Here is a 19038-nt window from a genome sequence, read left to right on the forward strand (position 1 = left end):
TGCTCCACATGGGCCATGGCTCCATGGGCAAGCACCAACAGACATCCTTGGTCTCCTCTGACTTTGGAAACACTGAGCTGTTCTTGGCTTCATTAGAGCCTGATTTCCACAAAAGAGAAATACTTGGCTCTAATTTGCTTAGTCTGGACATGGTTTTTAGTGGGGCACAATACTTAACAGGGAGTTGTGGAGCAAAGTGACTTTTTACACCATTATGGGGAAGGGATTATATATAAATATATTAATAATAGATATATGCTGTTGCAGGTAGGTAAAACTTTTCATTTCACCTCATTGTAATGAAAAGAGATTTTACCTTCAGCTATAGCACCACTTGGTGTCGTTTAATCTCTGAATATCCCTGTTACACCTTTGCCATTCCTGCATGGTTTGGCTGCAGTATTTCTAGGGGCAAAACAGGTTGGAGATTTCTAGGGGCAAAGCAGTTTCCTGGAAACCCTGTTGGTGTCTGAGCTGCCATGTGCCAGAAGACCAAAAAGATTTAATTCAGGGTCTGTTCTCCCAGGGTTATACAGGACAGACTGGAGGATCTGAAGATCTCTTGGTCCTTCAACCTTCATATCTGATCATTGCTTCTTGGGACAGAGCGGCAAGAACCCTGTTATTTGGAACATGAAATTATTACTCCAGCTACTGCAGCATGGAGATGCTTCTATTTACTAGAACAGAGGCAGAAAAGCACAGTTTTTAATGATTTCTTCTGTGTGGAAAATCTCAGAAATACCACTCAGAACCTGCCAAAGCCCTGGCTGGGCTTCCGCTGTCATGGATTCCAAATCCGGGGACTGGAACTAGAGGATCTCTAAAGTCCCTTCCAACTCAGAACATTCTATGATGATCCTATGATTCCATGATGATTCTTTGACTCTATGATGATTCCATAATTCCATGAACAGGCCCCGCCCCTTCACAACAGGCCCCACCCAGCCACAACAAGCCCAGCCCACTGACACATCTCTATATGACCCTCTGCTTGCAGCAGCCTCAGCTCTGCAGCAGAAGGTGCTGACCCCAGGGGAGGATGGAGGTCTGTACCTGCTTGGAGGGGAACACAAGGCAATGTAGGTTGCCAGCAAACCTTGTGCAAGTTTTTCTTCTGCTTGTTCTCCAATTAGATGGGCCATCTTGCTCTGCTGCTCGGAAAATAACCTCTGTGATATTCGCCAGTGATGGATTTGTTGACTGTAAAATTAAAGGAGGCTTTGGGATTAGGGATCTTGACCTTGGATCCAGCTCTTCTGAGGCTGTGGCTCAGGTTGGTTTTTTTGGAGCTAGCAAGTAACAATAAACAAGCTTAATATTGGTTTGTTATGCCTCTTATAGAAGGGTTTTAAATGTGGAGCCTTAATTGGAGTGAGCACCAGGTTAAAACTGAGTAAGGGAAGTTTATTGAAGAGTTTTTTTAAAATTTTTTTTTAAACTTGAGGGTTTTTTGTGGGAGAAAAAAATGTTTTACTCACTCTCTGGATCTATTTTTCATGGAATTAAAAAGCATGAGCTGAACTTTTGTGTGTAACTGGCATTTCCTCTTTTTCTATACTAAAATGCTAGGGGAAAGATAAAGGAGCTGGGAGAGGAAAAAAAAAAGTGATGAAAAAAATTAGCCCTTCTCCCCTCATCTTTTTGATAAAAATATTTCTAAACCAGTTTTTAGAAAACAAACATTGTTTCTTCTTGAAGTACCTAGGATAGAAACAGTTGTATTGTGGTGGAATGAGCCTTTCACTTTTTAAAAGCAGCTTTGGCAAAATATCTTAGTTTAACTGGAGGATCTTAAATTGCAGTCATCTTGAATACTCAGAAGTCCTTTCATTACCTTCTGAAAACTCTGATATGTGTATATATATATATATATATTTAATTTTTCAAGGCATAGCAGGGGAGAGATGCTGCTGAAGAGACATTCCTTTTTTTTCTGGTGATCCTCCACACCTGCCTGTGCTGTAAGGCAATGATGAAATAATTGTAGTCTGGATAAAGCTTTTAGTGCTGAGCATGAAAAAATAAGCAATGGGAATGGGGCTAATTTGTCTCTCCCCTTGGAAGGAAGACTCCTGTGGCCCAGTTGCCATAGTGTCAGCCAGAACTGATTTGCAAATGAAGGGTCTGCAACTCTAGATGAGCCTATTGCTGCTCCAAGAGTTATCCCATAATTTTCCTCTGTGCTTTTGTCTGCTTTACTGCTCAGGGGTATGGCCAGGTGCCAGCAATATGACAGCAAGGGCTGAGCACTGCCAGCAAGTCCATTTTGGGCTTAGTTATGAGTATCCCAGGTGAAAAGTGTTAGCTCACATAATCTGACTTAACTGTCAGTCTCCATCTCCAGGAGGAGACTCCACCTGGGATGTCATTTGAGGAAGGGAAGAATCTGCTCTGGATTTGTCTGCCCATTTTCAATGAGATGTTGCTTGCAGCTTTTAAGCCTCTCTTACCAGGGCAGTCCATGTTCCGTGTACCCACCAGGACTTGCTTTAGAAAGGTGTTAGTGGCTGATGGAATTGGATGATTGGGGTATGGGGGGAGAGGAACGCTTTGGCTGCTCATGATGGGTCTCTGCTTTGTCTTCTGCCCAGGTTACCTGGAGTGCCAGCAGCTGGGATTGGTGGTCAAACAGGACAGCAGTGCCTGGCTATAAACTTCACTTGGATTGTAAGGTAAGGACACAGGAAGAATCTCCACAAGCAGCCAGCCTGTCCTCTCGACCTTGTGTGTCACCATCTGCCGTGGGCTCACAGGTGAGAAATATTTGCTTTTCTTGGAGAGATGTGTCTAAAGGTGAAGCTGATTGTCGTAGTATATTTATTGTTATTGCTTTGTTGTACCCATGTGGAGCTTATTGCAATTTTACGGTGTTCATACCTGTCCCCAATTCTCCTTTAGTGTTTCAAAAATTCCTTCTGGTTAAATACTTTGCAGTGCTGCTTTGGGCAACTTTGTCCCTGTCCAGTGAGTAGGGATCCTCTTCTAGGTCTGAGGACTGAGATGTGACATGGATGGCAGTTCCTTTGATTTATATTGTCGAAGGGAAGGTTAAAAAGGTGGTTTGATGTATGTTTTGTGAACAAAAGAAAATCTTACAGGAACAAGGAATATTTTTTGCTGCAAAGAAATGTTATTTTGGTTTGTTACATTGTGCAGACCTTTAGGAATGGTGTTTAGAAGCCTTCTGAAGATAAGGGACTGGATGTATTTGTGTTGTCTGCTAAATTGTCCTATGTAGTAGTGCAGGCTGGTGGGATAGGAATAGGTCACCTGCAGAATCTGAGGTTTTGTGATAAACAAACCTACTGAGCCACATATGTGAGTCTGTGATCCAGGGTGGCAGAAGTATTGTTTCATAGTCTGTGAGCTTGCTTTTGAAGTCTCATTTTTCGGTTTGCCTTGTCCAGACATGGTGTTTTAGGGTAGGTGGGTGATTTGCTGCAGGTGTTCCTCAGGGGGTGGTGAATGAGCAGTGAAGGAGATCATGTGTAGCTTGGAGCTGGTAATCAAATACCAGCTCAACAAAGCAGGTCTTTTGCTGCTCTGAAACCACGCTGAAATTATTTCTTTTCTTCTTGGTGAAGTATGAGTTTGGAGCATCTGGGATTTCTGGGAATTCCTTCCTCTGGATGGGTTAAACCACAAGTAGAGTAGAAGCTGTGCTCATCTAATGGGCCTGTCCGTGCAGCTACAGCCAGAGCCTTCACAGGGTGATCCTTGCATCCAGAACAAGGTCCTGGGAATGAGCAATGTCTAATGGCATAATAAGAAAGCCAGTTTCAAACTGAAGCTATTAAAAATTGGGGAATGTATCTGCTCCACCTGTTAACTTCAAGCTCTGCTGAGATTTCCTGGAATATTCTCAATCAGTTGTTCATCTGAGCCTCTGGACAAGGCATTAGGCATTTTGTTTGATAAGGAAGGGAGATGTATCAGTGGGACTGAAGCAGGCCTGGAAGAAATTTGGGAATGATATTGTTTTGGTTGGTTGTGGTTTGGGTTTTTTTTATTTCTTTTGCTGGGTGGCTTGCATCCTTGCTGAGGGTCAAGATAACAGCCTGCTCAGCTTTAGATCCAGTTTTTGGATGGTTTTGTGTATCATTTAAGCCTGTGTAATATATATGTTCTGTATATAAAATAGGCATGTATTTATTATTCTCCTAAATGGCATCTCATTTCCCCAGTCTCCTAATGATTCTCTGGGCAGCAGCATGTACAAGATGCATCTGGTTCTGAGTTCTTTGTGGTGTTTAGCTTGTCATATTTCCACGTTTCTGGGACAGTTGAACAGTTTTTTTCCTTTGTCTTGATGGACATAAACTAGACTTTATTTTTCTCCTTTGTTTCTGCCCCCTCCTCACCCAATTCACAGCAACTTTGTTTTTTAAGTTCAGTAAAGACTGATCAAGGGGTATAAAAAGGGGGAGAATGGCTTCAATATTTTTAGGGTGGATGGAGAAATCAGCAGCATCAGTACACCAGTATCTTCAGAGTTAGCTCATGAAGTTAAGAGAATGACGTTTAATATTTTCTTCTCAGAAAGATGAAATTGATATGACTTTTTCAGTATGTGGACTGCTATTACCAGGAGGAAATGTAATTATTAATCTCCTTTGGGGATGTGTGAATAAAAACAGCACCTGATTACCAGACCTCTATTCAAAGTAGAATTAAATCAAGGTTCTTTTTTTTTTTTTTTTCTTTTTTTAATAGTGAGGAGAAGGTTGCAAAGAGAAACCTGGAAGTTCCTGGGCTTAGTGCAGAGATAACTGAGTTAGGTTCTATTCTAGGTGTTACTTTGGAGGGTCTTCCCTGCCCCTTCACATCTCAGAAATGCGACACACAAACCAGAAAACTCTACAGTAGTGTGTGGGGCAGGTTCCTGGTCTGTTAATCTGTACATGCTAGCAACCCAAACCCAGAGATCAGGGAAATAACAGGGCCTCACTCAAGGCTGTTTCTGTCCAGAAAAAGTGAATTTGCTGTTGTTGGGACTAATAACATTTCATGTATGAGAGTCTCTCACTGTTGGAGTACTGGCAGGGTTGAAGCCAAGCTGGGTTAGAATCTGGCTGCAGTGAGGGGCAGAGTTTGCTTTTAAAATTACTTGTGTAAGGTTTTATCTTCATTCTCTAGGCTCTTCACATTAAGAAAAGGTGTGCTGGGAGAAGGAACGTGCTGTACAAGCCTGGATCTTGCCTTATTTCTGACTCTTCTGTGGTCACATGGCAACTGCTGGCCAACAGATAGGACTTTGTAGCTGCTCCAGTGTCAAGGCTGGCTTACAGAATGAGCTGGGCCTTTCATTTGGCTTGCCTTAGGTTTCAGAGGAGTAGGTGTTTACCCTGTGTTTGCTCTGCACCCTATGTATAGCTTAAAGTTCCACTAGATGCCTTGTGACCGCAAGTTCTTCCTGAAAAATGGAACAGGACACCTTTTTGGCTGCCTTTAAACCATGGAAATTTTGCTGAGATTTTTCTGTGAAAGAGGAACAATACAACCTCAACAGAGAAAGTTAATTATAGCAATGGAAATTTTTCTTAAAGACTTTCTGATGTGAGGCTGGTATTGCTTTTCAGTAGGATAGAACTCTCAGAAATGCCACTTTTAATGAAAAATGTTTTAATGGCAAATACTTTCCACAGTGTAATGGTTATTCTTGGGTTTGTCTGAAGCATATTGAACCTCTGTATTTCTTTGTGGAGTTGTGTAACATGGTTTGGCTCTGCCTTTTCACTCCTGCTCAAGTGCAGTCCTGGTCTAGGTGAGGTGGATGCCAGGGGAGTCATGAGAACTGAATATGATGATGTTGTACTTAGACTATGATTTGTATTGAGCTGCTGTATGAAGTGAGACAATTCTGAACTCTGGACTTATGGATATTTGTTTCTGCTACCTGGGCCCCTCAAATATCATATGGCTTATTCTCGTCTCTATCTTAAACTCCATCCAGATTGAGCTACTCTCTATATATCTGGGTTTATATATGCAATAATTGTCCTAAGAATTGATCCTGTAGGCTGATTGTCAGGGAAGGACTGACAGGGATGTAAGGAGCAGATATCATCTCACACAGATTCAAACCTAAAGCAGAATTCTAGTAACAGAACATTTTTTTTGCCTCTGTAATGATGATTTGGTTTTTTTGAGGAGAAGACAGAAATTTTCATGTAGCTGAGGTTTCCCATCTGTTCTTATCCTGTTCCACCTCGGACCAAGTCCAAACTGTACTTTATTTTCTGAGTTTGTGGTGTCAGACTTGCTGACTTCCCTCTCTTTTCTGGAAATCTCTGCAACTATAAGGACAGTTTATGCTAGCTGGGGAGGTGTGAAGCAAGTGGCCAGGCTGGAACACGGTATCAGATTGCCACTGGCACTAATAAAAGGACTGATAATCTAGTCATGTTTTTGAATACCAAGCAACTTCTGTGGCCTTAATATGGAGAGGAGGAGGGGAAGGTAATGTAGAAGGGACTGGCCACAAATAAATTCACCTGTAAACCTGTGAAATAAAGGAAGTCAAGAGTTTTGTAGGTCACTATGATGCTCTCTTTGGGGTCTCATGGTACAGTCAGAATTTAGAGGCTGTGGCCATAGCTGACAGAACTGCTCCAGCACCATGCTGTGCCCTGGCAGGCACCTGCCTTTGCTACACCAGAGGTAGTGAGGAGATGAGATTCTGCCATCTGATGTCGTGATGACTGTAAGTACAAGTGGGATAAAAGGAGATTAGATACAGACATGAAGGAGAAGCTCATCAGTGGCTGTTGATCATGGAAACCTTTACTTTGTAGGAAATTGTTCAGAAAGAGGTTCTGTGCTCAGATGGACCTTTGCTCTTAAGTGCTGGGCCACCTAAAGTCTGGGTTCTGCTACAGCACTGAGGCAGCCCCACTTGGGCAGTGCAGAGACCTCATCATGTGGGTGGGTTTTGGCTCACAGCTAAGTCTCTCATGTCTGCATCTCCTGGAGGTCCAGTAGATGTGCTGCAGCTGTGTCCAAGATCACTGTGATGGCACTGAGTATGATTCCCTCAAGGGTTTTAAGAGCTGTCGTCTTCCTTCTGATCATCTTAATGCCTAAACATGTATGTGAGAGACCTGGGGTTTTGGTGGCCCATGGTTTCTACTTCCAATGATACTCTTCCATGTTAACTACTTATTGGATAACTAGTCTTGGATCCAAAGTAAATGCTTAGACCTGGAACTAGAGCTCAGTACTTCTCAGACTACAGGACAAAAATCTGTTCCTGCTTGTTTTTCTCTTTTGTGCCCTGTAAATACCAGCTTCAGTCCCTCCTGGCTATGCTGTTCTGCAGGTGAGGGTGCCTGTCACCAGCTGTCTGTTCAAGGTCTGGGATGCCTCCCTTTCTACTGAGCTTTGGAAGAAAGGAGTTTACCGGTGCCCAAAGAATTGTCTTAAGTTCCCACTGCAGGAACAAATTAAGGGTGAATCCACAGTGGAGGCCTGCTGTGGCAGAGGCTTCTGTTTACTGCCTGAAAAGTTATAGACTCAGCAACATGAGTTATGGAGCCTTCTCTAGCACCCATAAATCTTGGAGGAGAATCAGTCTTCAACCATGTACCCACCCAGGCTAATACCATTTCTTGCAGCTGGAATTAATCATGGCATTAGCCAAACAACAGGGGTTCATTAGGACCAAAGGTGACTTTAATTTAATTGAAATATAACTTGGCAAGTAAAGAGGCGATCCAGTTCACAACACCTAATGGGAGGTCTGGGTTATATATGGAAAAGTTAATGGCCGTAAAAATATCCAAACAACATATTTGTGCACGTGTTCCAGTAAAAGTCCAAGCCAACTACTTTTTAATGGTTTGGGTTTTCAGATGTATATATTCATGTTCTTAAAATAAGAATAAGACTATATGAGTGCACGCAGCGTAGAAAAGTGAGGTGGGTGAGGGTATGAGGGAGAGGAGCCTCATGGTCAGGACAGCATTGCTGAAAACCACCTTCCTCCTTGTGCTGGAGAAGGCTACTAAACCTCTTCTTTCCTCAGTGTGTGACTGTGGATATTTCAGCCTTTCCCTTAGAGGCCGAGGAATAAAAATTCTTACCTGTTTCTTGTGGTATTTTGGGTAAAGGTGCCGTACAAATGTACCCGGAACGGATGTTTTGAGTTTTTGGCAGTTTCATGTATTTAGATTTCATACGATTACATGAGCGCGAGAAATAAATGAAAACCCTTCAACTGATGATATTGGCATTCCCTTGTGAATGGCCACCCACAGCTCCCAAAATAATCATATTTAAACACCAGTTAAATCAGCCTATAAATCAGTGTGACAATGCAGCTCTTTTAACCTTCCCTCTCTCCTGTAGAACAGGTCCTCCCATTTCTGCGTACGCGCTGCCTCGTAAACTGACTCCTACATAAAATATTATTTATATTTTATTAGGTAAATATATGACAGTATGCACACATCGGTGGGCTGTGACATCATAGGACCAGCCTGCAGAGTATGTAGTATGTAGCTTTATACCTATTTTATTCCCCTGGCTGTTTTTCACAGAGAAGGGACCATCTATATTTTCATGGGCACGCAGTCTGTATATCCAGGGGTGAATGTGAATCTGTACTTTGAAACAGACCACTGAAAATAAAACCATATAGCCACAGATTCCACACCCTGCCCCCCCCCCCCTTCTCACTGGTGTTTTTCCTTCCCCTAAATTTCTTGTGTTTCTTGGTGAAAGAGCTCATCTGATGGGCCATGACAGAACATCATCTTGTAATTGATTTCTCAGGGTCAGGCCAGTGCTGGTAGAGTGATGCCAACATTGTGAAAGCTTGTGAGATGCTTGATTCTTCAGGGCTTGGACTGAGAGCCATAGAATCATTAAGGCTGGAAAAGAACTTTAGGATCAGAGAATCCAACCATGAACATAACACTTCCAGGTTCCCCACTAAACCATGTCCCTAAGCACCACCTAAATGTCTATGTGTTTTCTGAACAATTCCAGGAACAATAATTCCACCACTTCCCCGAACAGCCTGTTCTTATGGTTGACCACTCTTCCAGTGAAGAAATTTTTCCTAATGTCCAATAGGGGAAAGTAAAGAGCCTTAGATGATGGTGAGTTAGGAGTGCATAAGGGAAGGATATTTATGCAGGGAGAGGAAAAAAAAAAGGCAAAGGGGGGAGGCAAAAGCGAGATAGAGGACAGGGAAAGAAAAGGGTCATGTGGGAGACACAGGAGGTCTTAGCTGAATGGCTTGCTCAGTGTTACTGCTTTGGGCAAGCCACTTGGGATGCTTCCATGCTGAAAGGGACTGCTACAAGGCGCTGGGAGAGCACACTGGCAGGCGCCGGGTAGGAATACATCTCCTGATGGCTCGGCCGAGATTGCCATATGGTTTTGCTTAGATGGTGCCTCTTGGGACTTACTCTGTCTTTCGGTGGCCTGTGGGCCTGTTTCTCATTTCAACAGTTTCTCTGATGGTTTTATCTCCACGTCCTTTGGGTTTTGGGCTACTGAGGAGAAGACAGTCTTTTCACCAGCTGACTTGAGCCTTCAGCAGGGCTCACCTTGTAGTCAAGCTGGCTTTAAGCATTTCCTTTTCAGTAAAGCAGCTGACTCAGAAGCTTTGTGAAACCCACAGCTTACAAGGAGGAAAAGAAAAATGAGATAAAGTGGCAAATGAAAAACTGTTGCTGCAGACAGGAGATGGTGGACTTCCAAGCCCCAAAGGGAGGAGCGAGTCTGAGTGTTCACAGTGAACCCCTTTCATTATTACCCCAGCAGATGAGAGATAAGAGCAGAAATGACTGCCTATCTCTGGTTTTAACACGGAAATGTGTCTGCCAGACACCTCCTCCCTGTGCTGGAGCTGTCTCCAAAGGGATCTCCCCAAAAGGGGGAGCTTTTAGCCCACCATATGCTGTGTCCCCCACTAGCTGTCCTGCTTCACTGTGCTGGAGACCCTGTTGGACAGAGGTTGTTTTGCACCTTGTGGTTACCCCTGAAAGTAGTCCATCCTCTCTGCTTTGGGAAAATGAGGAGTGAAAGCAGACACTTTTCACCTAGAAAGCCATGGCTTGAGTTACTTCTTATCAGAGCTCTGCCACCCCTTAAGACTTGGAAAATTTTCCCCCCAAGGAGGTTATTTATCTTCTGTTATTGCAGGGAAACAGCAGCACAGGGAGGTGAACTGATTTTTTTGAGGTCTCTGTAGGGTCTTGCAGCAGGTCCCACACCAACAGCTCTTCCCACGCCTCCTCCTCCTGACATCTGCTAACATCCCTGTCTGTATGGTGCCTCAAAAGGCAAAAATGCCAAAAGAAGTGTGTTTATTTTTAACTGCTGATGGCATATTTGACCTTCCCCAGCACTTCTGGCACCTGGTGTCCTGACTAGCTTCACATGTGTGACCCTGCATCTGTGAAGCAACCCTAAAGGACTTGACTTTAGACAGCTGTCAGTTGGTGTGTGGGAGCATGGTACTGTCACCTTTACTGGCCTGGTGCTGCCCATGTCAGCTCTACCCTGGTACCCTCTGCCAGCTGATGCCTGGCACATTCCACCTCTGCAGCATGCTGACCCCAGGCTGCCTCTGTGCCTGCTCTGTGGCAGTGGGGTGCAAGCAGAACAGCCGACCTGGGCAAAACCTCTGTGGTGGGTGCAGTTGTTCAGCACTGTGGTGGCCTGATGTTGGCTTGGCCAAGAAGCCAGGCAGAATGAAAGTAAGCCAGCTGGTTGTCCTTAGAAATTTCCTTGGAAGAAATCTATTTTGGTCTCAGCCCTGGTCTGGTCCACCAGAACTCCTTGGTGCCTCACCCTGAGAGCGTGGCTCTCCTCGCTGCTGCTCTGACTCCCTGCAGACTCCTGGGCCTTCCAAGACCCAAGGGGGGGCCCCTCTGGGCCTTTTCCTGATCCATGGGGCACAGGAGACTGTGAGAAGCACCACAGCTCAAGCAGAGATGGAGTGAGGAGTGAATTGAATGAGATGCTGAGAAGACAAATGCACCCTGTCTCCTCCATTGCTTCACCCCCAGCTTTCTTACAAGGGTGGATGTGACCATTGCTGTCAGTTTGTTTGTGTGCAAAAAGGGGGGGGGCATTGAGGGGTGTTGAGCTCAAGCCCAAGCTCTTGCTCAGGTGCTAGGGGCTGAAGGTGTCTGTCCTCACCCCTTTCTTGCTCCCCAGCTTGGACTTGCTAGGCACTGAGCAACACCAGCAGTGAGGGTGAATACCAAAGAGTTGATGGGGCTCAATTTGCTCTTCTGGGCTTCTGTGCAGAGTAGCATTTGTCAGGAGGTAAATGAGGTAAACTAGTTCCTAATTAGTCTGCACAAAGGGTCTAATGCTATAAATGTGGAGAGAGCACTATAAATCCAGCTTGTAGCTCGCTGCATGGTAATTTCCCTGTATAGACAAGCCTCAAGTCACAATTCATTATGGCTCTGCTTCGTAGACCCTCCGATGTTGTGCTTCCCCTTTGCTGAGGGCAGATTGTCAAGCTGTGACCCTGCCTTAGTTAATTAACCTTCAAATGGGATTTATTTTCCCTTAGTTACTTGTGTGTGCACACATTTGGTAATAATGACTGTCCGCTTCCCTCGCACTCGCTAAAAGGGGAATAAGTCATTCGTTACAGTGTTTTACCAGGGGTAAAAAAATAAAAAAACCCCAAAAAACCCAGGCCTCAACTTTCATGGAAAATTGATAGCTTTGTGCCAGAAAGAGACAGTTCCATCACAGCCACTTCTTCAGCTGTCTGCAAATATTTGAAACCCTGAGATATTTAATGTTTTTCAGATGGCGATAAATCTGCAATAGTGTGGGCTCGCTTGAGCTTAGTGAGAGATGAAGTGAGATAGGAGAAAACGCATGAGCCAGCACGGGAGAGGTATTGCTGGTCACACTTCTGCTGATGTCAGGACAGGTTTTCAGGACCTTCCACATACCAGCTGCCTTCTCTTCGCTGGGGAAAAATGTACACAAGTGCGAGCTTCCAGTTCATTTCCCATCCAGTTGTGAGCTAAATGTTTGCTTTTTCTTTGTCTTCTCCCCCCTTTTTTTATTATTTTTGCAATCTGACATTAAAAATATGAACCTACAGCTGGGGAAGGAGAAATGTTACTGACTGAAAGCTTTTTTTTTTTTTTTTTTTCTTTTTCCATCTGGCAAGCCTGAGACATTGCTCGGGGTTTGTTTGTTTAACCTTTTGTTTGCTGTGCAGAACCTTGGTGGCAAGTTGCAGAATGTGGTTTGATTGCAGATGTGTTCGTGTTTTACTTTTTTTTTTTTTTAAGGAGGAAAAAATGGTCACAGCATCTCCATGTGCTTTGCCTGCAGCATTGCCTCTGCCTGGGGTAAGCCTTGGATATCTTTCCCTGTTGTTCTGATACACCTGATGTGCCCTGGGCTTGGTCTGTAGGGAGGTGTGTGGTCCAGGGAAAGGCTTTGGGATTGGCATGGACCTTGAAGGTGGGTGTGTTGGCAGGAATGAAGTCTCATCTGCAGCACATGCGTCAGGAGTGGGTGCTGAGAAGGGACAGAAGGGCTTTCTGACTGGCTTTCAAGACACTGGAGCTGTGCATGTGTCACAAGATGAGCAGTGAGGTTACAAGCTGGGGAAATATGGCCTGGGGAGGGGTGATATGCAGATGCTTAACTTAGTAAAGTTTCATCATCCTGCTGAAATATGGATGGCAAGTTGCACCAGAGCCTGGTAGCACTTGAACAGGAGGCCACCTGAATATTTTCTCATTTATTTTAGTTTGGAAGCAAGGAGTGAAACAATTATTGCAGAAAATGCTGTTTTATTTGCTGGGAGGAATCAAAGAGCAGTCTCATTCTCCAGACACCAGCACGTTTCACTGCAAGTGAAGGAGTTAGGGGTGATGCCACGAGGGTTGTGTGCTGCTGTGGGCAGCCTGGGGTAGCAAAGGGACTGGGGCTGGATCTCTGGGTTTCTTGTTTTCAGCCTGCCATGGCTGAATCGCATCCCCCTGCTGCAGCTGCAATCCACGGATGGTTTTTGTCCAAGTGTCTGTTCATGAGGTTTTAAAGAGACAGAAACACCTCAGCAATTTGATTTTGGCAAACAGCTGTGAGCCAAGTGTGGAACAACAACAACAAAAAAATCCCTGTAAAAATCAGGGAAAATGCCTGCGAATTTCCACACATTTCACAGAGGCAGTGTGGTCTCGGAGGCAGCAGGGTGGTCTGGATGTTTTGGCTCTGGTGTAGAAAACAGGCGCTCCTGTGCTCAAATGCCAGCTCCACCACTGATGTGCCATTTAGCCCTGGCGAAGGCACCTGACCTCTCCATGTCTTGGTTCCTCTCCTCTCCCCTTTCCCCCTTTTTTCTTAAAAAAATGAGAACCGGTGGCCCCAAATCTGGGTGGTGGCCAGCCTGGGCCTGGCACAGCCAGGGAAGGTGGGGCAAAGGTGGCTATGTTCCCAGGTTTCAAGGGAGGCTGGGGACTGGGGATGTTCCAGGAATGAAGAGTGTCTTTGACCTTGATGGAGGCCTCGATCCCGAAGCACAAGCTGTTAATGCTTAGCTGCCTCCCACCTTCCTGCCCTGCTCGAGTATCCCAGAGAAGTGAAGAGGTTTTTCTAACACCTGGGCAAGCCTGGGTTTGGCAGAGCCCATGCAGTCTCCACACCCTGCTTTTACATATTCATGCCTATCCAGAATGTTCCCTTCTGGGCTGGGCTTTCCCAGGCTTCACCTCTGGTCTGTGAGCTCATGAATCATGGGGAAAGAAACTGTTTTGAAAAGGGTGAATTTTGGGGAGAGCTGCAGCAGCTAGAGTGGCCAAATGCTGCCTGCAAAGATGGGGTGAAGGGGGAACAGTTGTGGGGAGGTGCAGGGGCTTGTTGGGCCATGAATTTGGGAACAGAGATGAGAAAGCAACCCAGTCCTCTGGGCTCTCCTCTTTCCCGGGCAGTTGCCCTCCCCTGCCTGTCGTCTTACTGACAGTCCCGATTCCTCTGCTGCTGAATGAATGGAAAAGCTCCAATAGGAATTGATTCAGGCCCTAAATTTTCAGCTCTCTGAGGACATCCAGAGCACACTGCCAACTTCAGCAGAGCTTTGTAAAATGTGCATTTCAGTTACTGTAGCGTTTTTATGTTCTGGTATTTCAAGGACAGGATTAGGAACTCAGGTGAAACAACTAGGGAGAAATGAGAATAATTGGTAAGTCAGGTGTGCCAAAGTTGAGGATAAGTTGAATTGCTGGCTTTGAGTTCAATATTTCTTTCTCCTGTTTGTCGTCCCTGCTGGTGCTCATGGCACACAACCTGCAGTATGTCAGCTGAAAGGGACCTGCTGTGCTTATTCCCTTTCTGCCACTGAGCATCCCTGAGTGGCTGCTGGCATAGAGCAGTTGGGCCCCTGAACCTGTTGTTCCCCAGGCCTGTCCTGGCCTTGCTCACCAAGGCATACGTGAGCCTTCATCCCCTGTGCGACCTCCCGGGTGCTTCCTTCCACCTCTGCAGGTTTTTCTGGGAGGATGCATCCTGTGAGAGGCAATTGTAAATCAGAGCCTCTCCAGGGAAGTTCAAACATGCATCCAGAGCTGGTTTTGGTGTCACAGAGTCTGAAGGATGTGAGATGCTCTCTATCCCTCCTCTCTTCTCCTTGGCTTACTCCCATTAGCAGTACAACAAACAGGGTTTTTGATAGAGTTAACATTGCTCTTTTGACTGAGACCATCTGAAGTGGAAGCATCACCACAATTTAAGGTCTTTTTTTAAAAAAAACTTGTATTGGTTTTATTCTAGGCTTAATTTTCTCTTCTCCCATTATTCAGCTTAACAGGGACCTAGCCACAAGTCAAGCTGCCTTACTTTGGTGCTAGCTCCTGCCAACTCTCCACTGAAAAGTGAATAACTGGAGAGCTACCTAGCAGAATAGTCAGCAAATGCTCCATGTAGCTCTTTTGGAAACAAATATTATTTACTTTCCTAGATCCACCCAAATAATGTTGTTTGTTCTGCATAATTGGCTTAAAATGAACTAAGTATGTATCATCTTCAGTACTATGAAAATGTTCTTAAAGTAACTATGGAAAGTTTTTGCCTGTTGGATTTGGAGTATAACTTGCATGATTTGAATTTTAATAATCATCTTTGCTGAACAGAAGTACCTTTCTGTCTGATGAGGAATCTAACACCTTCTTATATTCCAATCAATGCACTTCCTGGAAATTTCCATTTCCTCGTAGCTCACTGTTCTAGGGTAGTTAAGCAGAAAGCAGTAATGAAGTATATTGTCATAAGATGATGTTATTTTTACAGGCTGTAGTACAATGCTTTTCCTGACATTTTATGATATATTATTAATAGCAATGGGAACCAAAATACTTTTGCCAAGGATTGAAATGATTCTAATATGTTTCACAGTGCGTTGTCCGTGCTTTTTATCCTTTCTCTTATTTCTTTATATCCAGATCCAACAAAGCACTTAAACAAAGCACTATAAGAATTTTTTGACAACCCATTTCCCGCTTGCTGTCCCCTAACCCCTGTTTGGAAACTGAAGCTTTGTCAAAAATGAAATTTTTAACAGAAAATTTCTGCTTTCCCTGTATTTTCTGTGGGGACTGACTTCTCCCAGCAGCACTTTGGTTAAGACATGAAAATGAGACATGGGGGTGGCTCCATTCTTTAGTGTGAGAGGTGTAGGGTTTGAACTAAGGCACTCCTGGGAGTGGAGTGGTCAGGAGGCTGTGCAGGTAGGAATGGGGGATCTGGCTCTCTTACAAGCTTTGGTTTGGGATGTTCAGGTTTTCCTGAAGAGTGAAGGAGTAAGTTGAGTGAGGTTATAACACAGAGTCCTTCTGCTCCTGGACTCTTGGGGATGGGCCTGTGCAGGGCCAGGAGTTGGACTCAACAATCCTTGTGGGTCCCTTCCAACTCGGCATGTTCTGTGATTCTATGGATGAAGTGCAAAAGGCAGTGCTCCAGCTTTGATATGCATTGGGTCCTTGTGCAGAACTCTGGTTCCCTCAGCAGTGGTCCTGGGGCTCTCCAATAGGGGATGATCCACAGTGCCCACAGGCCAGTGTTTGAGACTGCCATGGAGCCAGGATCCACTTGTTGGCTCCCTTGCAGAGTGGGAAGGGCTGGCACATCTCTCTTCCTGTAGCCTTGATTCGTCTTCCACGTTTGTTGCAGGAAGAAATTTCCGACAGATGAAAAACAATATTCTTGAGATGGGAAAATGATGGGAGGTCCAGCTCTTCCGTGTAATCACATGCTTAATTTTCCTGCTGCTGTGAGGTCTGACTTGCTCCACCCTTTTTAGCAGCCTCTAATTCTATCAGTAGGTGTTTACACCTCATCTTTGCCATGCTTGAAGCAGGTCAGCAGCAAATGAATCTGAATATATGTGGCATCTTTACATTTCCCTTGAATGGAGGGAGACTGCATTATCCAGCAAGCTTTATAGGCTCTTTGCTTGTTTTTTGCCTGAGAGTTAGGCGGTTTTTAAATTCCTTTAAGCTACAAGAGCCCCCTTTCTGGAGAAGGGCACCAAGTGCCAGTGCTGTTTAAGACAGGAAATACACAGTTTTGGTTCAGGCATTTAACTGAGTGACTGAGCCTGGTGGCACTGCTGAAGGAGCAAGAACTTCGCACTGGAGGGGCAGAGAGCTTCCACCTGAAAGCCTGTCCCACAGTGCTGAAGAGCTCCTTCACTGTATTGTGGAGCTGCAGCACTTTGGTGACGTTCCCCACGTTATAAATGGACTTCATGGCTTCTCATGCGCATCCAAGTGAAGCACAGGCAGGGCCATACATATATTTTGACAACTTTTAATTAACATACCATAACTGCTTAAGTCTGTGACAATGTTCTATGATCACAGGTCTCAAGGGACATTTAACGCTTTGGAACAAACTAGTCTCTGGCCTAAAGTGTCTCAGGTTAGCTGGGGTTACACCATTGATGGATTTGGCCCCATGAGTTCAGTGGCTCCAGCAGGCTGTTTGCAAGAGTCAAACTCTGGCAAATGATCGACTCTGAGCTCAGTTGGAAAAGCTTGTGAAATGAAATCACAGCGCTTTGCCCATTAGGCTTGGGATGAAAAGCAAGCCTGAGAGCTGCCAGTGGTTCATATTTCATGTGCAGAGATTTACTTGTATTAGTTAAGGTTGTGATGAGTTTGAGAAAGAGAGAGGGAGACAATCTGTAAGCCAATGCAGAAATAATACTTCCCTATAGTAAGTGTATAATGAGAACAGTTGCTTTTATTGGATTGAAACAGTTCAGATTCTTCAAGATATACAAATTTTGAATAGTGAACTGTATCACTGGTGATTGACCTCCTGTGTTATTTTTACATCACTTCTTATTTCTCTACATCCTGACTTTGCTTCTGAGACTTTCATTCCTATTTCTCTGTTCTTTTCCTTTCACACCTCCTCCCTTAATCTTTCCTGCTCTGGCTTTGGAAGCCTGTTTGCTTTTAATGGACATCTAATATTTGTTATAGGCAGTGCACAGTTTGCACAAAGCAAGTCTCTAGATATTATTACAGAACATATAGGCAAATTTGAGCTGGTTTTAATTAGAAAGCAATGTAACCATGGCATCAAAGAGCCTTAAAGAGCTTTGCTCAGGCTGTGGTTTGTGGCAGCCACATTGACCACTGCACCAGGATCCTTCATTGCCTTGTGCTTGCTATGGTAGTTCAGGTCATCTGGCAATTAGATCTTGTAGAAAGAACAAATTGATCTGCAATGCTGAGTCTGGCACAGAGTCTCCACCACAGTTGCATGCCACAGTCCTGCCTCGTTACTGACAGATTTCCCTCTGACTTGAAGGTTTTGGCTCTTGAATCCAATGGTTGAGGTCAAGAATTTAATTAAACTTTGGATAGAAGAGGGCTGCCCATCTACTGGATCCCTTTCAGAGCAAGTGAGCTCTCACAGTAAGCAAAGGAGGCTATTTCAGCTGATTTAGTGTTCCTTGGCTTTGGATGTTACTTCCTCTTTAGTATGGGATTTAATTTTTTCCATACTCTGCATTTGGTGACCAGAACAATCCTGTAAGTTTCTTTGGGAGACCATAGATGTGTTTCAAGGCAGTGAGCCAGCTGTGGGGCTTGGGCAGGTGATTTCAAGTCCATGATCTGAGAAATCAGAGGTTGGGTGCTTAATCTTTTGGACTTCAAGGGGTCTGATTTTCTGAATGAGCTGAGGACCTGTCTGGCTTCTGAACATCTTTAATGATCCCCACAGAGCACCCTCCACTATTGTTGATCTTTAACAACCATTGGGAATAAGGATGGGGGTACAGTCTATTATTTACCTGTGCTTCCACTGGACTCAGGAACAGATTGGGCAGACTGTTCTGAAAAGCCCAAGCAACAGATCAGCCCTGGTCTAACTTCCAGACTAGTTCTGATCTGACTTCCCCTACTCACTGTCTGCAAGCAGGAATGGCTAAGGGCATACTGGAGTCAATGAACAGATGTGGTGGTCCAGAGATTACACAGAATTTTAGAGTAAGAGACAGAGATAAGAGTAAAAGATAACTTTAAATATATATATACTCATCCATATCTATAGTGGATGTACTGGTTGTGTGCACGTATATGGAGCATTAAGAGATCAGAAAATTTCTCAAATCTCATTTACAGAAGGATTAGATACCAAACTGGTTTTAAAGAAGGTTACACTGAAACTGTTGAAAATCTGTTGGAGAACTTCTGACAGAAAACTGGGATTTCAACCAAGAGGATTTTGTTCCCCTGGGTAATTTCTGGTTTTCATCAGACTCTGATCACACAGTGTAGCTCTCCACATACCTCCATTGTTCATCAGGCTGGACAAGCACAGAATGTTTTTTGCCCTGATACCTTTTGCCAAAATGTCTGTTTATATATATAAAAAAGGAAAGCTGATTATTATTTTTGCCAGCTCTCTGTTTTCTTCCTTTGTGTGCATAAAGCTTCTATAACACACCATGTTCAGCTAGGATGTCTCAAGGCAGGCTCATTCCTGTGCTGAATAACCATGGCAAGTGAGGGGAAAGCAGTGGTGTCC

At 44.4% G+C, this 19038-nt stretch overlaps 1 long non-coding RNA gene across 2 annotated transcripts in view; it reads left to right on the forward strand.

Annotated features, from left to right (window-relative positions):
- Positions 1-968: 968 nt before the first annotated feature.
- Positions 969-19038, forward strand: part of LOC116791203 — a 214426-nt gene continuing 196356 nt past the window's right edge. For both annotated transcript variants that reach the window (XR_004358645.1, XR_004358644.1), the window contains exons 1-2: positions 969-1082; positions 2595-2675. This is a non-coding gene — a long non-coding RNA (uncharacterized LOC116791203). The remainder of the gene's footprint in view (positions 1083-2594; positions 2676-19038) is intronic.

The sequence above is a fragment of the Chiroxiphia lanceolata genome, chromosome 9 (genome assembly GCF_009829145.1).
Source record: "Chiroxiphia lanceolata isolate bChiLan1 chromosome 9, bChiLan1.pri, whole genome shotgun sequence".
In the NCBI taxonomy this organism is placed as follows: domain Eukaryota; kingdom Metazoa; phylum Chordata; class Aves; order Passeriformes; family Pipridae; genus Chiroxiphia; species Chiroxiphia lanceolata.